The sequence below is a fragment of the Ambystoma mexicanum genome, chromosome 12 (genome assembly GCF_040938575.1).
Source record: "Ambystoma mexicanum isolate Mex_15411 chromosome 12, UKY_AmexF1_1, whole genome shotgun sequence".
NCBI lineage: Eukaryota > Metazoa > Chordata > Amphibia > Caudata > Ambystomatidae > Ambystoma > Ambystoma mexicanum.
The window spans coordinates 680668957-680694098 of record NC_090936.1 but is presented as its reverse complement, the minus strand read 5'-3'; the positions used below and the strand labels follow the sequence as shown (position 1 = coordinate 680694098).

The window sequence follows — 25142 nt, the reverse complement described above, 5'->3', positions numbered from 1 at the left end:
CGCTTCCTAAGGAAAAGGGAAAAGAACAGAAAAAAGGCCTTAGTAAGCATTCAGCAAATCTTCGCTTATTTTTAAAACTGTACGAGCTTCAAACGCTTACCTGAATCCCAGCAGCTCTGGGGGAACTCTGTCTCCGGAACTTCTCATCCATCTACAAGAGGGAAAAGACACTCCAGGTTAGCGTGGAAACATCTAGAGGCGCTGTATACCGCGCTTCCTCACTGCATTTCTTCTTCATAACCGGCATCCACGTTGAAAACGTCGCGGCACCTAAAAACACATAAAAAGAACTCAGTTCAATACAAATACGAAAGGGTTGCATTGCGCTCTCACTCACCTTCGCGCTACTCATCTGAGCAGCACGTCGCCATCCCCGTACGCCGGCCATCATCTAAGGAAGGAAAGGAACGAAGTTAGAGAACTGTTCATTATACTTACCTGTCGGACTCTTGCCACTGAAGTAACTAGGCAGCAACGAGCCCGCATCAATCAACGCCCCTGCGCTGAAAGCAGGATGGAGAGCACACTTTCCAAGAAAACAAGGTGAGCTGTGTATCAAAGGGAAGGGTTGGACCCCGGGGAAGAAGGGGTTCAAGCACACAGAGACAATAGGTAGTTAAACTCTACCAATCCTGTGTTTCAGGCCCAGTCTCCAGTCGAGTAGACTCCAGGGAAGGGTTCGAGGTCGTAAGAGGTCAGAAGAGGCTGAGTGATGTCCCTGTGCATACCAGGTGAGCATTACAACTACGGAGCCCTGGGGCACTGGGGGATGGGCTCTATCACTCCCTTTCTTAACATGGCCTGACCCTCCTGCATCAGCTTGTTCATGTGTAGTTCTTAACACGCCACAGGAGGAATGCGAGGACACCTGTGCTAGAATTGCGAGGTGTGCCCCTGATGAAGAACATCCAGCATCCATGTGTCAGTGGTGATGGTCTTCCACTTGTCAACAAAGTTTGCTAACTGGCCGCCCACTGGGGTGCAAAAGTGGGGGCCCGGATCCAAGGCTGGTTCCGGCCTGCTTAGGCGTCTGCATCCTGGCCTGTGGTGACAACCATGCTGACGTCTGCTCCCGAAGGCTTGCAAGTGCCCTCTGTATGCCTCCTGGGTGGTAGAGCGGGAGGGCTGGTGATATAGTGCAGAGTATCCCTTGGAAGACCTGCCTGACTTCCCTCTTGAGGGAAGATTCAGCAATATCCAATGCCACCGTGATGGCATGGTCTGAGGGCACCTCGCCCTCCTGGAACAGAGCCAGGGCATCAGCCTCCTTCTTGTCGGGCAGGAAGTCTAGGATTGGCCCAAGTTTATAATAAAGTTCCCGTTCATATCGGGACAGGATGGCCAGCGCGTTGGTGGAAGCAGCGGTGTAAAGGATGCGCTTCACCACTGCATCAAGCTTCCTCCTGGTCCGGTGGCACCATGGAAGAGGATGGTTTTGCTGAGCGCTTCCTGTCGGCGGCAGACACCACAGAGTCTGGAGAAGGCTGTGATCTCAAGCACCTGGGTGCGGAGTCCGGGACCCTGAATTTCTTCTCCAGCCTGTCTCTTTTGGGAGGGGCGGTACTAACGTCTTCATCAGTTCCAAACCTTCCTCCCAAACATCACCCAGCAGACATGACCATCTTAGTGAAGACTCCCGGCATTGAAAAAGGAACACCCCCATCTGCTCCAGGACCAAGTTGAAAAGAGCAGAGGCCTTGAAAGCTTGCCATGAAAAGAATCCATTTTACCATGGGGCAAAGCCCTGGCAGGCTCATCAGCGCCCAGTGGCTCACCATCATCTGGCACATAATCATTCATCCGTGTGTGTTGCCATAGTGTCCGTGTCTGTGTGCGGAGGTGCCTCCCCCACTGGGGTCAACGGCGTCCGGGGTGGTGCAGGTTGTGACATCGCCAGCTGGAGTTTTAGTCCTGAGGCGCTAGGTTGCCGTCTCAGCCTGGCAGGGCTTGATGGCAGCCTTGATCTTGTAGGTCTCGGCCGAGGACGACTCCTCACTGAAAACCTTGCAGGACTACTGACTGGCCCAGGCCCAGGATCAAGGCAGCCAGTAGCCTCTGCTGTATTTCCGACACCAGTATGACGAGGCTAGTCAGAATGTCCAATGACATGTCCCTTGGTGCTGGCCGAGGTGTGATTGGGACCACAGGTGCTGGTTCCGGACTAAAGGGTGGTACAAATGTTAGATCCGACTCCGCCTCCGGTGATCACTCCCGGGACATGGGACTGAGGCCTCCCTCATGATCCGAATAGTAATCTTCGGGTAAATGGTCGTTGTCGGAGCTGGTGTATATTTGTGGGGATCTTCTCAGAGACCCTTGAGACTTGCATGGGACATATATTCCCCACCCTAGGGAGAAAATCCTTAGGAGGCAGAAGCTCCCTCAACCTCTGTGTATCCTTAGGAAATGAGGCAACAATGAGAACCTGCTCTCGCATAGGCGCAGCCTCAGTAATCGTAGGTGGAGCGCCCGTGCGCACCAGAGAACATGTAGGCAATGTCACTCATGGTGTAGCCGTCGTCTCCACAGCAGACAGCACGGTCATAACAGGCTGCCCCGTAGCCGAAGTAACGATGCTAGTTGACAGGCTAGTCGACTATGAGGTTGTCGATGGGGTTGTGGTCATAGACGGGACAACAGTCGACAAAACCGATGTCTTTGAGGACGAGGGGGTCATTGGCGAAGATGAGGCCTTGGATGACAGATCTTGGGCGTCTCCTTCACACCCTTGTCCTTGGAAGAGGAACAGTGTTTTGAAGGGGTCAGGGACTTCCTTGAGGAAGGTACCCCCCCAACCCCAATGGAAGGTTCACTGTGGACAGAGATGGCAATGGGGAACGGGTCCTTCCCAAACTGGGTCCCGTGGCAGCAGCGACCCTAGCAGGATCTGAAGCATGGTGCATAGCTTTCTTTTGGATCCTCTGGGCAGAGGCATCCTCAAAGGATCAACCTCTTTTCCGAGGGAGCACGCTTATGGGACTGGCCGTTCCTGGACGAGGCATGACTGTGCCTGGAGGTCGAGTCAGAAGTCTTCCCAACATGAGCCACACTGCTAACCTGCAGTAATGGTCCTTCGTCTTCGCCGGAAATCCGCTGCAAATCTCGCATCCCTCATCATGGTCTGGATGCAGACGATATAGGCACTTCAGGTGCCAATCTTTTACGTAGACGTTCCGTAGTCCACACTTTCCACAGAGGTTGAAGATGCTCCTCTTCTCCGACGACATCGTCTAGGTGCGACCTATGTCCAAGCCTGGGCCTTCCGAAAACTTCAAAGAGAAGATCAGTTGATGTAAAATGATCTTCACCGACAACAGATCCCCGCTGCCGGTAGTCTATCAATGGTCTACGATGGATCAACGTCGGTCAAAAATACTAAACTTTATCGAAAACACTAAAAATATCAAAAAAGCTTGAAGAACAAGATGAGAAGACTCCCAACACTGAAACGGGTGGTAAAAATCTGAAGATGGCCACCGAGGTGGAGCTTAGAGAGACTACTGTCATTGGATGGGGGCATTATGACCCAAAGACAGTGATTGGTTAGAGAGTAGAAATGCAGTTTTCAGGCTAAAGCAAAACTGCTTTTTTCTTTTACTGAGGATTCCCAGTCGGACGACAGGGAATATTCAGGAGGATGTGAATCCACACCAGACCCCATGCTGGAGAAGGCAGCGTATCCCTTTATAGTGCCAATCTACTCGGCCATCTAGCTAACTAAAGCAGAAAATCCAGAACTGAGGAGGCAGGACAGGTGAGAGGGTCTGGACGCCAAAGAATGTATGCCACGGGCATGCATAAATGAACTTAGCAGCTAGTTTCCAAAGTAAAAGGTGTACATCCAGGATATCGTCGACAAATCCCTCTCCTTGCATATCAGCCTCCCAGTAGCCAAGCATGAAGTTGCAGAATGCTTAAGATTGTATGGAGGACAGAAATATATAAGGAGCTCACACCTTGTTTAAAAGTTTGTTATGTAGACTTATGTATATCTTTCTAAAGATTAACAGGTGCAGGGGGGAAAAGTGCAGCTCTGGTACAAAAAGTCACTAATATGCAATGACGAGAAAATAAAGTGTCCTCAATTAGTGGACACTCCCCTCCCCTGCACACAAATCATGAGTATTCATCTAATTATAATATCATATAGACCATGAGTCGTATAGAAGAACAAGTTAGTTACCAACTGGTAATGTTATTTCGATTGGATGTTCCTCCAACGTATTCCTCATTTTAGATGTATTCAATCCAGCATGGCAGCTCTTCGGAATTTTTTTTCGGCAGAGGGCGCCGTGCGTCGATGTCGTCGAGTCGATGGTCCCTCGAAGGCCTCCATCGAGGGTGACGTCATCGGGTGCATAAGTAGTACGCGTGGCGCCTGTTGGGCTCAGTTCTGTTTTTCCCCCTTTTTTTGCCTGTGATCTTGTACTGTGTAGATTGTGCAGGCAGATAGGTATCAGCCTTGCGAGATTTGAGATGGCAATAACCCAGAAAAAAGCTACAGAGGGGTAGGTTGGGAGGGCGATGAGGAAAACGTTAGAGGAACATCCCATTGAAAGAACGTTACCAGTTGGTAAGTAACTTGTTCTTCAAGTGGATTGTGTCCTCCAACGTATTCCTCATCTAGATAGACTCCCAAAGCAGTATTTTGTTACTTTCTCTGGAAGAGGGGTCAGATTTATTATTTTTTTTTTCAATGCCTTTAGATGGCGGAATAAAGCACTGCTTTTCCAAAAGTCAGCTCCCTAGACTGGGAAGCATCCAGGCTATAGAATTTTGAGAAGGTGAAGTGAAGACCAAGTTGCTGCTTCGCAAATGGACCTTATTAGGACACCTCTTTGAAGGGCCATGGAAGAGGCGATGCCTCTGGTGGAATGAGCCCTCACCCCCTCTGGTGGGTCTTTTTGTGCTAGTGTGTAGCATTCTGAAATGCAAAGTACGATCCAGCGTGAAATTGTCTGTTTTGTTACCGATTGACCCAGTTTCCTTCCTGTGTAGCCTATAAACAACTGGTTGTCCACTCTAAGCCTAGAAAGTCTAGAGATGTAAAAGCTTAAAGCTCTTTTTGGATTCAGTCTGTGTAATCTTTCTTCCTCCTTAGAAGGATGAGGTGGAGGATAGAATGAGGGTAAAACAATTTTCTGACTTAAATGAAAATCAGATATTACTTTTGGTAAAAATGATGGTTTAACCTCAATAAAACCCTGTCCTTATGGAACACAGTATAGGGTGGCCCAGAAGACAGTGCCTGCAATTCGCTCACTCTTCTTGCCGATGTTAGAGCAACTAAAAAGGCAATTTTCCATGTTAGTAATCTTAATGGACACGTGTGCATAGGCTCAAAAGGGCACACATTAAGAATTTTAGGATTAAATTTAGATCCCAAATCGGTACTTGAAATGGGTGAGGAGGAAACACATTAGTGAGACCTTTTAAGAATTGTGTTATCAAAGGAATTTTGAAGTAGGAGCATTCTTCCGATGAGCGCTTAAAATGGAAAGCGCTGCAAGGTAACCTTTTATTGTTCCGATATTCAGACCTAATAGAACATAGAAAAGGATCGACATTCTTTTCCCTGCACCAGTTGCAAAACTTTTTCCAATGGCAACGGTATAGAGACTTTGTTGCTGGCCTTGTTGTCGAAAGCAACGCCTCCATAACATCATCTGGAAGGTTCCAATCCCTGTATCTCAGCCTTTCAGATACTAAGCATGAAGGTTGAGTGTTCTGACCTCGGGGTGGAGAACCTGACCTTCTATTTGAGAGAGAAGGTTCTCTCTCTGAGGAAGACGTACTGGAGGACAGATGGACATATCTAGAAGGTCCGGATACCACGTTCTCCTGGCCCAATCTGGGGCAATTAGGATCATGCGGTTCCCGAAGCGTCTCAGCCTCCTGATGACCTGAGGAATGACAGGAATCAGAGGGAACGTGTACAATAGTGGGAAATTCCAATCCACCACGAACGTGTCCCCCAGGGCTCCTCTCGGGGGAAACTCCCTTGAGCAATAACTTTCGCATTTTCGCATTGCAAATAGGTCTACCTGAGGGGTTCCCCAAAGGGCGAAGATCTCTTGAATGACTTCCTGAGCCAGTTCCCATTCGTGGGACACCGTGCTCTGCCTGCTCAGAGCATCTGCCGTCATATTCTCTTCCCTGGCTAGATGAATTGTTGTTAAAGAGATTCCCTCCTGAATCGCCCAATACCAGAGCTGCATTGCCTCTCTGCACAGGGGTAGTGACCCCACACCTCCTCTTTTGTTTAGGTAGTGCATGGCCACTGTGTTGTCCGTCGTTATCAGGGCATTCTTTCCCCTGACAGATGGCAGGAAGGCCTTCAGCGCTAGTCTGATTGCCCTCAGCTCTAAAAGGTTGATCTGTAGTTTGGACTCAGATGGAGACCAACAACCATTGATTGTCAAATCGTAGGCATGAGCTCCCCACCCCAGGAGTGAGGCGTCCGTCACTACTGTGATCTCCGGCCATGGTTGCCAAAAAGGTTCTCCTTTTAGGATGTTCTCTGTACAGGTCCACCATAGAAGGTCTTGTCTGACCTTGTTCGGAATCTGAAGAAGATCTGTCAGTTGACCCGAGAACTGGGACCACTGAGTCTTTAGGGCCCATTGAAGGGATCTCATCCTCAAGAGTGCCTCTGGCACCAGAAAGATGCAGGATGCCATAAGGCCGAGCAACCTTAAAAAGTCATAAGCCTAGAGATTTTGGGCATTTTGGAATTTGGAAACCATCTGAAGAATGTCTTGAGCCCTCATCTTGGGAGGCGAGCTCTACCCAAGGATGTGTCTAGTACAGCTCCTATGTACTGAAGCTGTTGGGAAGGTGTCATTTGAGACTTGCATTCTTGGTGAGGGACTGTTTGTGATGACACCTGCTGCAGTACCTACGCGCCCCGTTAAATTAAAAGGGTTTGTCCATGAGAGTTGAGGTGATGTTAAAGATCTTGCGTCGCACCAGGTTTAGCTACTACGGAGACTTAGAGTCCCTCCACTCCGTTTGTGACAATATATAATGGTTGTGTTGAGCTATCCCTTGATAGTGCGCCGAAAAATAATGGAATGGCAAGTAGTGATGATTAATCAATTCCTGTTTATTTTTGTGATGTTAGAGCCTTTGTGGATGACACGTGTTTCGGCAGCTCTGCCGAAACACGTGTCATCCACAAAGGCTCTAACATCACAAAAATAAACAGGAATTGATTAATCATCACTACTTGCCATTCCATTATTTTTCGGCGCACTATCAAGGGATAGCTCAACACAACCATTATATATTGTCATTTGAGACTTCTTGAAATTGAAGGAGAAGCCCAGTTTGTGGAGGAAGTGGCGGGTGACTTTCAGATGATCCAGTGCTTGCTCAGCAGAGCGCACTCTGATCAACCAATCGTCCAGGTAGGGGTAGACATGAATCCCCCCTCTCCTGAGGTGCGCTGCCACCACTACGATTAACTTGGTGAAGACCCTCGGGGCGGAGGTCAACCCGAATGGCAGGACTCAAAACTGATAGTGAGAGTCACCAACTACGAACCTCAGGTATTTTCTGTGTTTGAGATGAATCGGCACATGAAAATAAGCATCCTGGAGGTCCAATGACACCAACCAGTCCTGGAGTTGAAGGGCCTGAAGGATCTGAGAAAGGGTAACCATCTTGAATTTGTCTTTCCTGAGGAACTTGTTCAAGTTTCTTAAGTCCAAGATGGGTCTCAGTCCTCTGTCCTTTTTGGGGATCAAAAAATACGGGGAGTACCATCCCTTGTTCCTCTCTGCTGCAGGTACTGGTTCTATAGCACCTTTCTCCAGCAGGGTTAGAGCTTCCTGCTGTAGGAGCGGGTTTGAAGACTTCAACGGGTGTCTACCTGGTGGATTGCTTTGAGGTTGCTTTAGAAAAGGAAGGCAGTAGCCTTGGGCTATTATTTCTAGAGCCCAAACATCTGAAGTAATGGCTCGCCATTCTTGCAGATGCTGCGACAGCCTGCCTCCTACTGGTGTTTTGTGGTGCAAGTCCTCAAAGTGGTTTTGTGGTGGATGTTGCAGCCGCTTATGGCAAAGAGGCTGGAGCTGGCTTAGCATGTTTTCCTCGTCCACCTTTCTTTGGCCCTTTTGACTGTCCATTCCTCTCGTCTTTCCATATGAGATGTAATAACGATAGGATCGTCCCCTCCATGATTGCCCTTGTGCACGAAAAGGCTGAGGTTGCCTAATAGCAGCTCCTAAAGATTTGGCCGCTGCTTTTGAGGTCTGCAACCTCTCAAGGCTCTCGTCAGCCTTGTTGTCAAAGGTGAGATTCATCAAAAGGCATGTTCAGAAGGCGGTTCTGTATGTCCGGTGCAAAACCCAACTTCCGTAACCACGCAAACCTGCTCATTACCGTGCTAGTGCCCATGGACCTGCTTACACTATCCGCAGTGTCCAATCCAGATTGAAGGGATTCCTGCATGGCTTCCTTTCCATCTCTAACGATGGCTAGGAAACCTTCCCTTTCTTCCCCTTCTGGTAAGTGCTCCGCCGCCATTGTGATGCACTCCCACAGAGTGTATGAACATTTTGCCAAGGCACATGTGGAGTTGGCAGATTTTAATGCCATGCTCCTGGCTGAAAATACCTTCCGTGCCCAACCATCCACACGCGTATCGTCCCTGTCTGGAGGGATAGACGGGTACGCAAGTTTGTTGGAAGCTGTGGCTGCCTGTATGACCAGACTCTCGGGAGTTGGATGTTTTGACAGATAGCCAGGGTCACTACTGGCTGGGCGGTATTTTGATGCGAGGGACTTATTTACCGGAGGAATAGAATCCAGAGTTTCCCAATTCTTGGCCACCCTGTTTTGTAAGGCTACATGAAAAGGTAGTACTGGGTCTTCAGTGGGACCATGGTCCATTATGTCTGTTAAATTGTCTTGGACGTATTGGGCTGGTGGTCTAGCCCATCCCAAGTAATCTACCACCTTGGTCATTAACTGACGGTAAGATGGACTGGCATGCTCTCCTGGATCTGTTCTACCAAAGTAATCTCAGGAGAAGTGCCAATGCCACTTGCATTATGTAAAGACTCCACCAAATCCCTCATTCTGCTTTCCTCTGAGATCAAGCATTCTGGGACATTTGGGGTGCCATATTGCAATCCAAAAGGTAGATTTTCCTCCTCAGATCTCTCCTGTTCCTCAAAAATTGAGGTCAAGGATTTGAAAAACTCCTCCCTAGGGAAATGCTTGAAAACCTTCTCTGGGAGAGGAGGAGGAGGAACAGGTGTAGTACTAGGCTCTGAAGAAATTACATGTTTTGTAACTTTCTCCTCTTTTTCTGGCTGCCCCGGCTTGGTTGGAGCCTTTGGTGCCAAGGGTTTAGTGGTCGTCGACAGGGTCTGCTTTGAGGGCGTCGAGGCAGTCTTCGACGACTTTCCCTTCGAGGTGTGACAGGTCTCGGACGGCGTTGGTGACCTCAAGCGGTCGACTCGACTCGAGCGTTTATCGCTCGGCGTCCTGCAAGGTTCCCTATCCTTCCTTTTACGATCACCCGGGCTCGAGGGCGCGCGAGTGTCGGAGCGATAACGCTCCCGGCCGGCTTCCGAAGAAGGCGTGGACCGAGACTTCGCCTTCTCAAACACCTCCATCATTTTGACCCCGAATGCTTCCCACTCTTCGGAAGACTAATGTTTCGTGGGGCATTTCATCCTTTTTGGAGGCTCGTCTGACGACGGGGTGGAGGGAGACCTGTGGTGTCGTTTCTTCGACTTTTCTGACAAAGACGACGAGCGATGAGGATCGGTTCGGGATCTAGATCGATGCCCATCGCGTCGAGGAGATTTCTCCTCATGGGGTCTCGACTCGACGCTAGAGGCTTTTCGATCCTTCCGACCTACCTGTAGCTTTCCTCTCCTTTCTCACGAGGTCTTCCCTGTCCTCCCCTGACACTTCGAACAGGCCTCCATGTCGTGGCCTTCTATGAGGCACCACAAACACTCGCGGTGCAGGTCCGTGATCGACATTTTTGAGCCGCACGACTTGCATTTCTTGAAACACGATCTCGGGGTCGTGGTCAGTGTCGATGACGAGGACATATTTCTTCTTGTTTATATATATTTTCTTCACAGAACGCGAGGCGCACCGAATGTCCGAAGCAACGTAACTGCAGAAAAACGGAAATTAGGCCAACGGCAGCGCGCGTGCTACTTATACACCCGATGACGTCACCCTCGACGGAGGCCTTCAAGGGATCATCGACTCGACGACATCGACGTACGGCGCCCTCTGCCGAAAACATTTCCGAAGAGCAGCAAAGCTGGATGGAATACATCTAAGATGAGGAATACGTTGGAGGACACAATCCACTCGAATGAATGTTTATATATGACAGTTAAGAAAATTATAAATTTATTCTAAAATGTCAACAAAAATAGTTCAAAAGAATAGAAACACAAATATGGCAAAAGAGCTTGACGCGTTTCGGGAAATACAGTCCCTTCATCGGGAGCAACAATTCATGAAGTTCAGATTCTTGATGCAGTCTTCAAGCTTCAAATTTCCTATTTCATCTACAAAGTAAATGAAACGCTAAGGTCAGTTTTGGATCTGTGATTGTACATTTGTTTAAGTGAATCATATCTCCACTGAGAGGAGGCAACACTGACACACTCATAGCTAAAATAGAAATGTTTTGGATCCATAAAATGGATTCCATGGCTCAGACAGAACTTAATGAAGAATTCGCATTAACACTGTTTCTCTAAGTCTTGTTGACGTACTCCTCTTTACATACAGACTAACACAGTTATGTCTAAGGACCTTTCCTAACAATGACTTCGGTCCTATAGGATCAGCCCCATACATTCCAACTATATGCAATGCCAATAATATGAATTTATGACATACTGGATGTTATGGAATAATTCTATAACCAAGACGCTACACAACTACTGACTAAATGGGTAGGAATGGTTTATTCCAAACCACAATGTCTTTAAAGGCCTGAAAATGTAACCCAATTATACAAGCAATATGTTACACAAAATGATGTGACAGTACCAACTTGGATGGCATATGTACTGAGTAAATGTATTTGAATGGTTTACTTGAAACCGCAATGTCAAGATGATCAATGCACTGAGAATGTAACCTACTCTATGATTACGACACCATGTTATGATACGATGATTTGTCTGTAACATTCAAAACATCATTACTGAAAATTGTCCAAACCACCAGGTCGTGTACACAACTCTTGTTAGAGGATTACAATGTTTCTGTCTTGTTGAAAAATATGACAAAATCTTTCAAGTAGAGATACATCTACTTCAGCTGTTTGTTACACTGATCGAATGTTCTCTGATGTTAATCTATTATGTACATGATGCCCAGACCAACAATGTATTCTGATCTTATCATAAAAAACACTCTGCCATCACTAGTGTGGATCCAGATAATTTCCCCTTTTTATTCACTTATTGAATTACTAAAGAGAAGCAATCAACATTATTCTTTCCAATAGTATCGCCGAGACAGGCACCACACCGGCCGCCTGCCCACGGGTTGACACATTGTTTACATATGACGTCAGTCCGCCTGTGAGGACGCGTTGCATGTCACTACTTAAATCAGCCTTTTTAAAATCAGAACGCTTCTGCGTGCTGCCAAGTGGACCACATTGCATGTTTCTCACTGGTAAAACATAGGATCTACAAAAGATAGAATTAGGATAGTACAATTAATGTGAACAAGCCATCAAAACTTAAAGTGTAGACTATATCCGGTATATTTATCTTTTTGTAGAAACACAGGACTGAATCCTATTACCTTATATTCATATCCTGCGCATCCCTAGATAATATGAGATAAGCATGTGCTCCAGTTTGTTACCCTCCTTTTAAGCATCCCGCTCACATTACTAATAGACTTCCTGACTCGTTTAAAAAAAATAACTTTTTTATATGTTCCTCCTAGATGAACTGAAAGAGAGTATAGTGAGACTCTGCCTATAGCGGGTCATATCTCTTAGAAACATAATTTCCCCACTTCCTGTATGCATAAAGATTGACGAACATCAAGGTAGGCTTCTTCAATTAATATACTACAAAATTAGAGAACTGTTAACAGCAGTACAATTACAAATGATCTTGTCTGCCATATTTTCCAAAATTAAGGACAAGAAATTGACCATACATACGGACAACAGATTAAGATCTTTTTGTTCTACAATCCAGGAGGATAGCTCAAGCGGCAACGTGTTCATCTTGGAAGCAAGACAACACGAAGCAACACAGGTTCAATCCCCGGGTCCGCGGTTATAAACCTCTGGGTATTTAAGTGCGTTATAAATACGCAACTAAAACCAAAAAAAACAATTACGCAACTAAAAAACAAACTATTCCTGTAACAACGCCTCGATGCCCGTGGGCTGTGTGAGTGCTTTAAAAATGCAAATAAATAAAATAAATAAATAAATTACAGACTGATAATTCCTGGCATCGATTAAGGTGACACTAATGTACAAGTACACATATGATTCGCTTGAACAAATGTACAATCATAGATACAAAACTGACCTCTGTTTAATTTACTTTGTAAATGAAATAGGAAAGTTGAAGCTTGAAGACTGCATCAAGTATCTGAACGTTATGAATTGTTGCTCCTGATGAAGGGACTGTATTTCCCGAAACGCGTCCAGCTCTTTTACCATATTTGTGTTTCTATTCTTTCAAACTATTTTTGTTCAAATTTGAGAGTAAAATACTCATTACCTACATTTACTTAACTGCCATATGTAAACATTAATTATATATGACTCATGGTCTATATGATATTATAACTTAGATGAATACTCATGACTTAACTTTTGACTGATATTGTTGTCAGAATATGAGATGCGCAGGGGACAGGAGTGTCCACTAACTGAGGTCACTATTTTCTCGAGATTGGGTGGAGGACCCACCCCTCTGACTGGGAGAGCAGGGTCCCTCTAGCCAGGAGGCTCCGATAGGGCAAATGGAAATGCCCAGAAGCTCTCTGTAATCAATACCAACGTGGACCCAAACAGTTGCAGTCTCTTGAAAAATAGAGGAATGACAGAGATTGGCAGAAATGCATAGAGGAGCTCAAAGTTCCAGTGGACCATCAATGCATCCCCCTGAGCTAGATGCCAAGAATATTTCCTGGAGCAAAAACAACTTGCAATACCTGTTCACAACACTTGTTCACAAAGAGGTCTAACTGAGGAGTCCCCCAAAAGGTGAAGATCTTCTCCAGTACTACCTGGAAGAGCATGCACTCATACAACGCCAAATTCTGTCTGCTCAAAGCATCTGTTACAATGTTTTCAGCTCTGACAAGATGGGCCGGAGACATGTCGTTCTCCAGAGCCCACAACCACGGTCACATTGCTTCTAAGCACAGAGGCAACAACCCCACACCACCCAGTTTGTTGTTGTATAGCTACTGACTAGCACACATTTACCTTGCACTGAGGGGAGGAAGGCAAGCAGGGCTGCTGCAGTTGTAGCAAACTGATGTGTTCTCGAGCGTCTGTGGTAGACTAAAGTCTGCTCACTGTAAGGTCTTATAGATGAGCGCCCGTTCACTTCAATGATGCATCTTTGACCACCATCAGTTGGGATCAAGGTTCCCGGAGCACCAACCTACTTAGAAAGTTGTCTCACAGGGACCACCATACGCGGTCTCATGACACACAGTCAGAGACTCTCAAAAGGTCTGACATGTTGTCTTGGAACTGAGAGACAATGAAGCAGCCACAGTAGCGATATCATGCGTTATGAAGCCTACAACACCACCAGAATGCAGTAGACCATGAGACCCAGCAGTTGCAGGAAGATCAAGGCTGGAACCACCTTCTGGGATCGGAAGACCTGAACCATCTATAAAACATTTGCCACTCGATCCTTGACGTGGGGCGGGGGGACATCCCCAGTCGAGTGTCCGGGTTGGCACAGAGAAAGTGGAGTGACAGAGATGGCAAAACATGGAAGTTCTTGAAGTTCAGGGAGAAGCCTAAACTGTGTAACAGGTTGCAATTACTGAACAAATGTGCAGACACCTGGCCTGGGGAGCAAGGTCAGACGAGCCAGTCATCCAGGCAATACAGGGCACTGCAACCATTGATCTACAGACATTTCAGACATCATCTGCCCCAACCAGCATAGCCAATGGTGAGGGTCCATGGGAGTGGTAGTTGAAAACACCTCCTGAGGTGAGCAGTAGCCACTGCCAGTTTGCTGAAGACTCTGGGTGTCAATGATAGGCTGAGGAGCAGGACTTTGAATTGGCAAGGGGTAGATCTCACCAGGTAAACTCAGATACTTCCTGTGCTTGAGATGGATTGGCACATGGAAGCACTGGAGGTCCAGGGACAGCTGCAGATCAAGGGCCTGAGGATCTGGCACAGGGTGACTTTAAAACGTGTCCTTGTACAGATACATGTTCAGGAGCATTAGATCCAGATGGGACGCAAGAACCCACCCTCCATCGGAACCAGAAAAAAGGAGCACCAGCGTGCACCTTGTTCCACACGGGGTACGAGCTCTATGGCATCCGTTACTAAAAGCTGACAAACCTCTCAACAAAAGAGCTCTGTGCAGCCGAGAGGCAGGTAGGATGGTGGTGGTCTGACGGTATTGACAAAAACGGAGACAGTAACCCTCTGCTATGACCTGTAAGACCCAAGCAGCGGATGCCACTCCTCGAACATAGAAATGCTCCCTCCCATTTGAGAGTGGTGCTTGAAGTCTTCTTCATAGAGGCTTTGCCCCTGGGGCAGAAGTGAACACTGCTGAGGCAGCAATGCATCCTCTGGTCTCTCTGGCCCCTTCCCTGGCAGGGGTTGAGTGATGATGAAGCTACAGATGCCTGCAGGGACTTACCACAATGGGCATAAGAGGCAATGGGTGTAAAACCCCTCCCTCTAGTAGCAGGAGCATAGGGCTGTTGGGCAGCAACGACAAAGACCTCGCTGTGGCCATAGAACACAGGAACATTTGAAGGGACTCATCAGCGTATGTTTTGAAGAGGCTGGGTCGAGTTTCAAGTGGACATCTGGCGCGAACCATGAGGTCTTCAACCAAGGGTGGATCCTGAGGACTGTTCCAGTTGTGATGGTGAGTGCCAAACAGTTTGCGGTGTCAAGGCCTGACTGTAAGACGTAGCACGCCACCTCTCTACCATCATGTCCCAGGGCATTGAAACACTCCACACGTCACCCACTGAGAGGTTCTCTGCTGCCTCAAAGACCACTGTCCAGAGGCCAAATGAAAATTTGGTCAGGGAGCAAGATTTAATCCCTACCATCAGAGCCAGGCTACCCCGAACGCATGCCTTGCACCAGCAAGCATGCAGTCTCTGGCTTTTCCTGTCTAGACGCAAAGAGAGGAAAGAGGATGTCTTGAGGTTGGCCATTGCTGCCTGCACCACCAAACTCTCCAGGGAGGCATGGGTGGAGAGGACTGCAGGATCGGAGGTTGTCAGATGGGGCTTATTTGAAAGGTCGTAAAAGGGGAGCAAAGTGTCTCTATGAGGGCTCTCATTCAAAATGTTGGACAATTCAAATGTAACCTTAGGCATGGTGGGTGCTGACAAGACAAGTGTTTCAAACACCTTTGTCACCCTTTTCCAGAAAGCCTGCAATTTCCTTGGAGTCAGCGGTGGACAAATGTCCAACTCCGGGGTGGTACCAAGGCCACTCAACCTGTAAATTGGATGCCAGTTCCACTAGATCCGCTCCTCCACCATAGTATTTCTTGGGGGAAATACCTGGACTGTGCAGAGCACTAGGGTTCTAGCCCAAACTCTTTGTCGAAGATTTCAGACATCCTCCACATAAACCTGCCCATTGGAAGCGGGCACACTCCTGAGGTACAGCACACCAGGAGCTTGACGCCCATGGGCAGAGTAATACAAACAAGAAGAAGGAACTGCTACCCAAAGAAGACAACAAAGAGGTTGGATTATTCAAAACCTAATTGGATCAACCAGTAATTTAAATGGATCTATAAGTCAAGTTATTTAAGTTCAGTGCCAGCAGGAATACACAGACCAGTAAAAGTCATCTTGTTTTACGCTCACATCATGTCAAGAAATGGACACAAGGGGACAAATGAAGTACACTAAAACATGAATCACAAAACAGTTCATCAAGTTGTAATATTGCACATATCTCGTGTGCAAAGGAAATAAAGTTATTTTGTAAAATAGGATATGTGTTTTAAAACCAAAGTATAAGAAAGGAAAAAGGCGAGAGAGATCTTAGAGGTAATATTTAGGTAAAAAGAAGGGGGGGAAACCAAAGCATATTAAAGCCCCAAGGATATGACAGTGAAGACCGAGCGGCCTCTGAGAAAGGTAGTAGAGATAGAAAAAAGAGATTTAGAGATGGTATTTCATCAAGTTAATCACACACCTATTAACTTATGTAAATGATAAGAAAAACAATAACCAGTTATTAGTGATAAATTCATGTCAATATAGGTCAGTTTCTAGAGACATGTAACAAATGAAAGTATAATCATGTCCAAGATATACATTCTAATATCCTAACAATTTTTCTTTGGTGGCATAAATGGTCCTAAACTGCAGGAAATAAATTCTTGTAGGCACAAATAGATACATTAATTTGTATTTTCATTAATGCACTTAGTTGTAAAGAAGGCAGTATTTCATTACTGGATCCTTTGTGGAAGAGTCTTGTAAAAAAAAATGCGGGTCTGCCAACGCAACGGAGGACGAGAGAATTATTGAGGAGAGCAAAGTCTATCCAAATGGTTAGGGTTTGGCCAGATGAAGAAGCCACGTCTGTGCCCTCATAGGAATCGCGTTTCGGCGGTGGTGTGGATGAAAGTCGTGTTAACCGCCTTCATCAGGGCATAAAGTAAAGACCCTGTAGATATGAAAACAGTTATAGGTCTAAGTGGGTATTCTGGCATTTATAGAACATGGCTAAAAAGATGGCAAAAAATAGAAATGTGTAAGTTGTTGTAGGCAACATGGTTCATGATAAAAGGGAGGGGGAACTTACCACGAAAAAGTGTAATCCTCTTTGCCTCACTGCTGGATCACACCAAGCACCATAATCACCATAACTGTCCGGCTCATATGCGTATTGCGGGCAACGATTTAGCCAAATAGCCTACTAGGGGAAATGCTGGGAAGTGTCCTGCAGAGAAAACTTTCAAAAATGCAGTCGAGTTAAGGTTGTGAATCTGGAGGCCTGTTGGGGGTCACTATTATTGAACGGCACAAGCAATAGGTTGAAAAAGGGGGGAGCGCAAAAAAGGAGGCAATTGCTCACCTAAGCATCTTTCCTGGCGTGGTCACTAGTAGAATTCAGATGGAAGACGCGAGGTGGCGAGAACAGGAAACACATGTTTCATGTGAAGGAAAGTCCTCCCAATTCACTGGGTTGGTCTGTTCTCATGTTGGGTGTGCTGCTCTGTGCATAAAAAATGCTCGGGCCGGCATGTCACTAGAGGTGCCTTGCATGAAATGTTATGTTAATGTTAAAGGACATTTGTACCGCGCACTATCACCACCGGAGTGGTCCCCTGGCGCTCTGGTGGTTCTGAAAAAGGAGGGGAGGATGAGTTAGTGGGATGAAGCAGGAAAAGTGCAAGAGAGCAGTGATGTGCTGTTGGCAGCCTCAGCCCGGTGGGTCCGTTGGCTGGGCCTGGGGTGTTTGCGGCCAGTAGACGTCGTGTACTGTTGTGCACGACTATGTGTGTTTTTGTTTCGTTGTTGCAGTGTAGTGAAGTTTGTGCAGTTTGTTGTGCTGTAGGTTTGGTTGTGTTTGGTTTGGAGTTTGAGAGGTGTATGCAGAAAGGGAAATTGTTAGTGGAGTTGGTTAGTTTGCGTCTCTATGCTGAGTTGAGGCGCTCGGTTTGCGTGGTCTCCCCTGATGCAGCTCTGTCCAGATCTGGGTCCGAATGGCATATAAGGTTCCTTACTCTTCAGGACCCCACCTCTAAAATGCTCTCTCAGTGCTCCCCTTATTCTCCTTTAATACTCCTGTGGCAAGTGCATCTGCCAATGTCAACCTCTTAGGTAGTGTGGTGATTGTCAATATCTCGTCAATTCCATACCACCATGGTACCTGGCGGTAACTAAGGGCAGGCAAGGTGTTGGTGGGATTGTCTGGGGTAGTTGACTCAGTCTCTGTGCGCGCCGTTTGTGTTCCAGTCTCTCCGGTGTCACCCGTCCAGGTGTCGTGTGAGTTACCCTCTCGGTCGGGGATGTCTGTCTCCTTTCCGGTTTAGTCACCCTTTTTTTTTTGGTTTTGGTTTCCAGATTTAGTCTGTGGTGTTGAAGAGCCAGGTTCTAAGTGATTTCCTGAATTTTAGGTGATCTTCAGTGTTTCTCATTTCTTTTGGGATGTTGTTCCAGGTTTTTGCGGCTAAGTGGTAGAAGGAGGTGCCTCCAAGTTTTTTCTTAAGGTATGGTTCGAGTTCCATGCGGATTTCGTTGCTTGATCGGAGGGGTCTCGTTGGCTTGTAGACTTATTTTCTTTTGTAGGAATTCTGCTCCTTGTCCGCTGATTGCCCTGTGCGTTATGCACATTGATTTGAAGGTGATGCAATGTTTTACTGGGAGCCAGGGTAGTGTTTTTAGCGCTGGAGTGATGTGTTCTCTTCTGGATAGTTTGAGGAGTAGTCTTCCTGCTGAGTTTTGGATCCTTTGCAGTTTCTTCAAGAGGTATTCTGGTATTCCGGGGTAGAGGCTGTTTGCGTAGTCGATTTTTGACATGATTAGGGCGACGATAGTGAGTGTTTTGTGCGTGAAGGAGAGGAAAGGTAGAATTCTTATCGCCGTGTGGAGGAGGAAATAGCATTTCTTCACTGTTGCATTTATTTGTGGTTCCACGGTTAGGGTGTTGTCAATTAGGACTCCCAGATTTTTTTACTACCTTCGATGGTGTTGGTGCGTTTCCCATTTCCGTGGGCCATTGGATGGTAGTTTTGTTCTCTTGGTCTTTGGATATGATCATGATTTCTGTCTTTCCTGGGTTGATTTTTAGGTTGTTGGCATCCATCCAGTTGAAGACTTCTTTTAGACAGTCGGTTAGGGTTGAGTGGTCGGCATCGGTGTCTTTGATTTTGCAGAAGAAATGTAAAGAGAGTCAAAACAGATGGTTGAAAAATGAAGGGAATATGTGTGCAGTCTGACTAAATCAGGGGTTGTTTTAAAAGGATTAAATCAAAATTGTAGAGTGAAATGTCCAAAGTGTTGAATACCTGCTTAAGGATATGTGCAGGCGTGGGGTCGGCGGCAGCTTCGAAGCACCGTGTTGCGTGCCAATGCTCCAGGGTAGAGTCGGAGTGTGTGGCAATCTGTGCCCTAACGCAGCTTTCAAGCAAACGACTTGCAGGGCATGCCCATTGTCATGGTTACCTATAGTTTAAGTAATCATAGCTAGGAGACGGCTCAGTTCCTAGCGAGGATGGTGGCTGGGGTGTGTCATCGGGTCAGACAATCCTGAGCAGGTTTTGATGTGACCGGTGGGGGTGTGCGAGTACACCAATCCCAGTCGAGGCTAGTAAGGAGAAGTGAAATGACAACACCGCCGTAAGCTGTTTGCGGTCGTGTACATGCAGGCGTTTTCAATCTCAGTGGTAAAGTGGAAAAACGACTAAATTAGGCAGGCTCATACGGGACCCAGAGCCAAGGATAAGGTTTCACCCTTGACAGGCTAAGTTGCTAAATATGCAGCAAGAGTACTAATACGTTTATCGTTATTCGAGAGGTTTGTGGTGGTACATGATGTAATTACTTGGAAATACGTGGTTATGGCAGATAGTGCAGAAACTGCAAAGTTACATCCGTGTATGTCCTTTGTGTAGTAATATGTTAATACCTCTCAGTTAATGGAGCTTGCTCAGAGCACAAGTGCTATTTGAGCCATCAGGTGATGTGAAAGTCCTATCCAGTAATAACCACCAGTGGAATGCAAAGTGAGACCATTGCTATTCGAGCCGTGAGGTGATGTCAGAGTCTTATCCAGTTTTAAATGCCGGTAGAATATAAAGTAACATGTGGGGGCTACATGTGAGGAAGAAACTGCTCATGTAAATCCATGGTCTAGCATGTCCATCCTGTGTATCCATCTCCTCTCAAGGTCCAAGAGACGTGCTTGTATGTTGGGACCCACCCGGACCCTTTCCAGAACCCACCATATCAGATCATTGGGTGTATGGCAGTTTTGAAGATAGTGTTCCACAAGAGGAGATGCCAATTTCTTACACCAGATTCTTGAACGGTGTTCCGATATGCGGGTGCAGACATTCTGCATATTTGACCCATGTAGCATAATCCGCATGGACACTCGACACAGTAAACCACTTGATTGGTTTTGCAGTTGAAGTGATGTTTCAAAGTCCAATTCTTTTGTCCAATGGGTAAGTTCAAGATATTTTTTGTGAGATGACAGCCCGAACAGGAACCACAGGGGTAGTGTCCTGTTATGCTACAGAGGTTCCACAACCCTGTTCGTGGAGCCTCTTTGACAAACAGTGAGTGGACCAAATGTTCTTTTAGATTGCGTGATCTTTTAAACGCAAATCGAGGTACTGGTTCATCTGGCATATGTAACCTAACTATAGGCCAATGCCTCTGAATAATCCTTTCGATGTCAAAGGTATGGGGGCCATGTGTAATTACACACGTGATTCTATCCGTTTCCTCCTGCTGTTGAGGTTCGGGTAGAGAAAGCAGAATATCGCGGTTCGTGAACCTGGCTCTCTTCTTGGAAATTGATATCAGTTTTTTCGGATACCCTTGTTGGTGCAATCTGTCGCAGAGGGTGGTAGCATTGCTGTAAAAGTCAATGAGAGATGTGCAGTTTCTCTGTATTCTTAGAAACTGCCCATAAGGTAAGTTTTCCTTGATGTGGTTAGGGTGGTTGCTGGTAAAGTGCAACAGGGTGTTGCAATCTGTCGGTTTCCGGAAAAGATAACATGTGAGTTTGTCCTCTTGGCAACTAATCCGGAGGTCCAGGAAGTGTATGGTAGAGTTGTTTTGGTCCATAGTAAATTGTATATCATTTCTACAGGTGTTGAGCCAGGTGAAAAAGGATTTGAGTGAGCCCTCATCCCCTTCCCATATAAAAATGACGTCTATGTACCGATGCCATTGTTTCACATTGGATAGCCAGGGATTGAGTTGACTAGAGATATACTTCTTTTCAAAGAGGGCCATAAACAGAATGGCTAAGCTGGGGGCAAACGTGGCCCCCATAACGGTTCCTTTAATTTGCAAATAAAATTGACTGTTAAATGTAAAGAAATGTTTGCATAAGGCCAAGGTCATTAATTCAATAATGAATGATGGTTGGACCCGGGATTGCAGATTAGTCTCAATCAGGTGTTCATAGACACAGTTATTTGCTGCTGGTTGGGGAATGTTTGTGTAAAGGGACTTTATATCCATAGTAACTAAGTACTGGGAGGTGGGATCAAAGTCAAGTTCCTCAAAAGGTCTGATAAGTATGCGTCGTACCCATAAGATTCTGTCTTAATACTGATAGGCTTGAGGAAAAAGTCAACAAATGTACACAGGGGTTCTAATAGGGACCACACCTGAAACTCTAGGCCTGCCTGGTGGGGATAGGGCATCCTTGTGGATCTTAGGTAGGGCATATAGGCATGGAGTCCAGCCCAGCGACGTGTTCAAAAAAGTTGCTCGTTTGTCAGCTATCCAGCCCCTCTCTAATGCAAAGGCTACCATTTCTGAAATGTCCAATTGCATTTCTTTAGTGGGGTCTTTCTTGAGAGGTTGGTAGCTATCTCTGTCATCTAAAAGACTCAACCATGTTTGTATACTGTTTCGGTTGTCATGATGACTATGCCGCCCCCTTTGTTGGCAGGCTTTATTATCCAATCCCGGTTTTCTGAAAGTTGTTTGAGGGCATTTCTTTCTTCCAAGGTTAGATTTTGATGTGTTCTTGGTTTCTTCTTACTAAGCTTCTTAATGTCATTCAGAACGCACTGCTCAAAAGTGAGTAGATCATTTGGGATTTGATTGCCCCAAGGGTTAAATGAGGACTTCGGATGGAGTCCAGTATCGGGTTATATGTCCCAGTCAGTCCTTTCCTGAAAAAACGCACAGAGTCTCACTGTACGAAGGCAACGTCGTACTTCCAGTTACGTGTTGTACCAATCTGTGCTGGTGGTGTGCCCAAATGAAAGACCCTTTCGATAGAACCGAAATTTGGGATGGTGTGAGGTCTATCCCAGCCAGGTTAAAGAAGGCAGGTCAATATCGGATGTTAGATCTGTCGCCTCCGCTGTCATCTGCGTTGGCCTTGGAAGGGCATGTTCCAAACCGGGGGTCCGGGGGTCCCCATCCTACTCCTTGCCCGCCTCTGTCTAAAAAACGGGGAAGGAGGTGGCTAAAAAATTGGTTGGCCAAATTGATTATATTGATAAGGTCTAAAGTTATAGCTGGACCCGTAGTCTGATGAATTGCTGCTTGGGCAGAGTAACATGGCACTGATTTGACTCTGTGTCTGCCGAAACCAGGCCCAAGCCCTTAAGTGTGCTGAACACAGTGAGCCCCTTTGGCTCCTCTGAACACGGTCAGCCACATGGGTGCCATTGGCGTGGAGTCCATTGGCACTGTGGTATTGACAAAGATGACAAACATTTCAAGGCAAAGTTCTTCCCATTCCTCCATGGTGGACGATTGAGTGGAAAGGCTAACCGAGCAGCTGGTTCCTCCGAATCCCTGAAATGGTGGCTTCTACTCTTTGATTAAGAAGAACGACAAAGAAGAACAATGTCTGGAGAGACTGCTTGAGGAGTGGGACCTATGGCAGTGCTGCTGTTTCTTCTTATCCTTCCGGATCGGTCCTTTTTTCACCTCTCCTCTGAACTTGGGAACTTTGATGATGCACTTTTACCAACCATGTGGCAAAAAGTGAAGAGCTTTGTGGCATGCTACTGTAGAGCACAGGGTTGCAAGATTGGTACGGCCTTCCATCCTGTGGGTTGTGTTCCTGCCCCAAACAGTAAAAGCAAATCCTGTGGGTCCCAGAGACAGGCATCTTCCCCTGCGAGTAGTGAAGAGATTAAAGCTTGCAGCCTTCCCAGGGTTAGGCATGACGCAAGAGTAAATGCTAGAATTAGCAGCGTCCCCGAAACAAACCATATACAGAAAAAACGAACTGAGATCAAGAGCTACAGTGGCTCCATATATAATAGGCCCAACATCACGTGGATGTAACGCTCACCTGGTATCCACGGGGATGTCACTCAGCCTGTTCTGACCTCTTACAACCTCGAACCCTTCCCTGGAGTCTACTCGACTGGACACTGGGCCTGAAACACAGGATTGGTAGAGTTTAACTCCCTATTGTCTCTGTGTACTTGAACCCCTTCTTCCCCGGGGTCTAACCCTTCCCTTTGATCCACAGCTCACCTTGTTTTCTTGGAAAGTGTGCTCTCCGTCCTGCTTTCAGTGTAGGGGCGCGTTGATTGATGCAGGCTCGTTGCTGCCTAGTTACTTCACTGGCAAGAGCCCGACAGGTAAGTATAATGAGTCTTTTGAACAGTTCTCTAGCTTCGTTCCTTTCCTTCCTTAGATGATGGCCGGTGTCCGGGGATGGCGACGTGCTGCTGAGATGAGTAGCACTGAAGGTGAGTGAGAACACCATGCGCGATGCGACCCTTTCGTATTTGTATTGAACTGAGTTATTTTTCTGTGTCTTTTAGGTGCTGCGACGTTTTCAGCATGGATGCCGGTTATGAAGAAGAAATGCGGTGAGTAAGCGTGGTATGCAGCGCCTCTAGATGTTTGCACGCTAACCTGGAGTTTCTTTTCCCTCTTGCAGATGGATGAGAAGTTCCGGAACCAGAGTTCCCCCAGAGGAGCTGGGATTCAGGTAAGCGTTTGAAGCTCATACAGTCTTTAAAAATAAGCGAAGATTTGCTGAATGCTTACTAACGCCTTTTTTCTGTTATTTTCCCTTTTCCTTAGGAAGCAGTATGCCGGGATGGGAATGACACCGCCGAAGATGCCCGCAGAACAGAAGGAGCGATGAATGATGGGCAGAAGCGCTGCAAGGTAAGGCTGTTCTTAACAGTGTTCTTGTTCTTGCAGGAGCTGAGCGCAGAAGAAAGATGCAGGCCTACTGGAGACCGATCCGAACACGGTGAGTGTCACGCTGCAGGTGCAGAAAACGCAAAGCATGTTTCTCAGCCTGGGCATGGCTTAAATAGTCTCTGGGTATTACAAATACAAAAAAGGTAGCAGGCGCCCCTCTCTCGAAAGAACAAGGCATGATAACCTGTTCAGTGGTTATTAACCACACAGAGTTCGCAGCTTTTGCTTTTTTGCTCTCTGGGTATTCCAGGTGTCTCTGGGCTGAACCACACCCAAAAGACTAGACTGCACATGCAGGTCTGGGAACCGAACTATGTGGGGGCATCCATCTTATCCCCATCAATGCACTACAAGTCCAATCCCCAATGTTATCCTATGGGAGTGAGTGAGTCTGGTGCCACAAGCGCCAAGTCTGACTCCAAGTGGGTCTTTGGAGAGATGGAGAGGCCCTTGAGGGCCATGTAGGTGATCGTGGCCTGGCTCCAGACTGACATCGTGGAGGGCTGGGGACATGAGGGGCAGGATTCATGACAGTGGGATGCACAATGGCTGACTCAGAGCCGCTCTATGCCCCCTGGCAGTGAGAACATTTCCAAAGGCAGCTGGGGTTGAGATAGTATATCGTAGATAAGGAATCTGTGCAACTAAGAAATCCATTAGAAATGTGGCTAGTGTATTCGACTGATGGTTTCTTTCTTTTTAAGATGTATCGAAGGTCAGGAAAGGGGAGGACGAGTTCCCAAATGAACTCATACGATCTAAATATTATTATTGTGAGGGTACTTATAGAGCGCGGGCCTAGCGTCGGGAAGCTACAGAGCACTTGATAAATCACAGCAGGAAGGATACAGTGAGGGAAGCAAAGATACAAGGATACCAGTCTAAGATTGGGTGGGAAGTAGAGGGTGTGCGGACCTATATGTTAGGTATGAACCATTCCTTTAAGAGGAGGGCCTTGAGCTCCTTCCTAAAAAGTAGAAGCAAGGTGGCAGGTCTGGTGTTGATGGGGAGGAGGTTGTGGAGTCTTGGGACATAGACAG

General features: G+C 46.7%; 1 protein-coding gene across 8 annotated transcripts in view; it reads right to left on the bottom strand.

The window, feature by feature from the left end:
• The window catches only part of KIF21A (kinesin family member 21A), a 2335619-nt gene that overhangs the window by 37421 nt on the left and 2273056 nt on the right, over positions 1-25142 (bottom strand). The window lies entirely within an intron of this gene.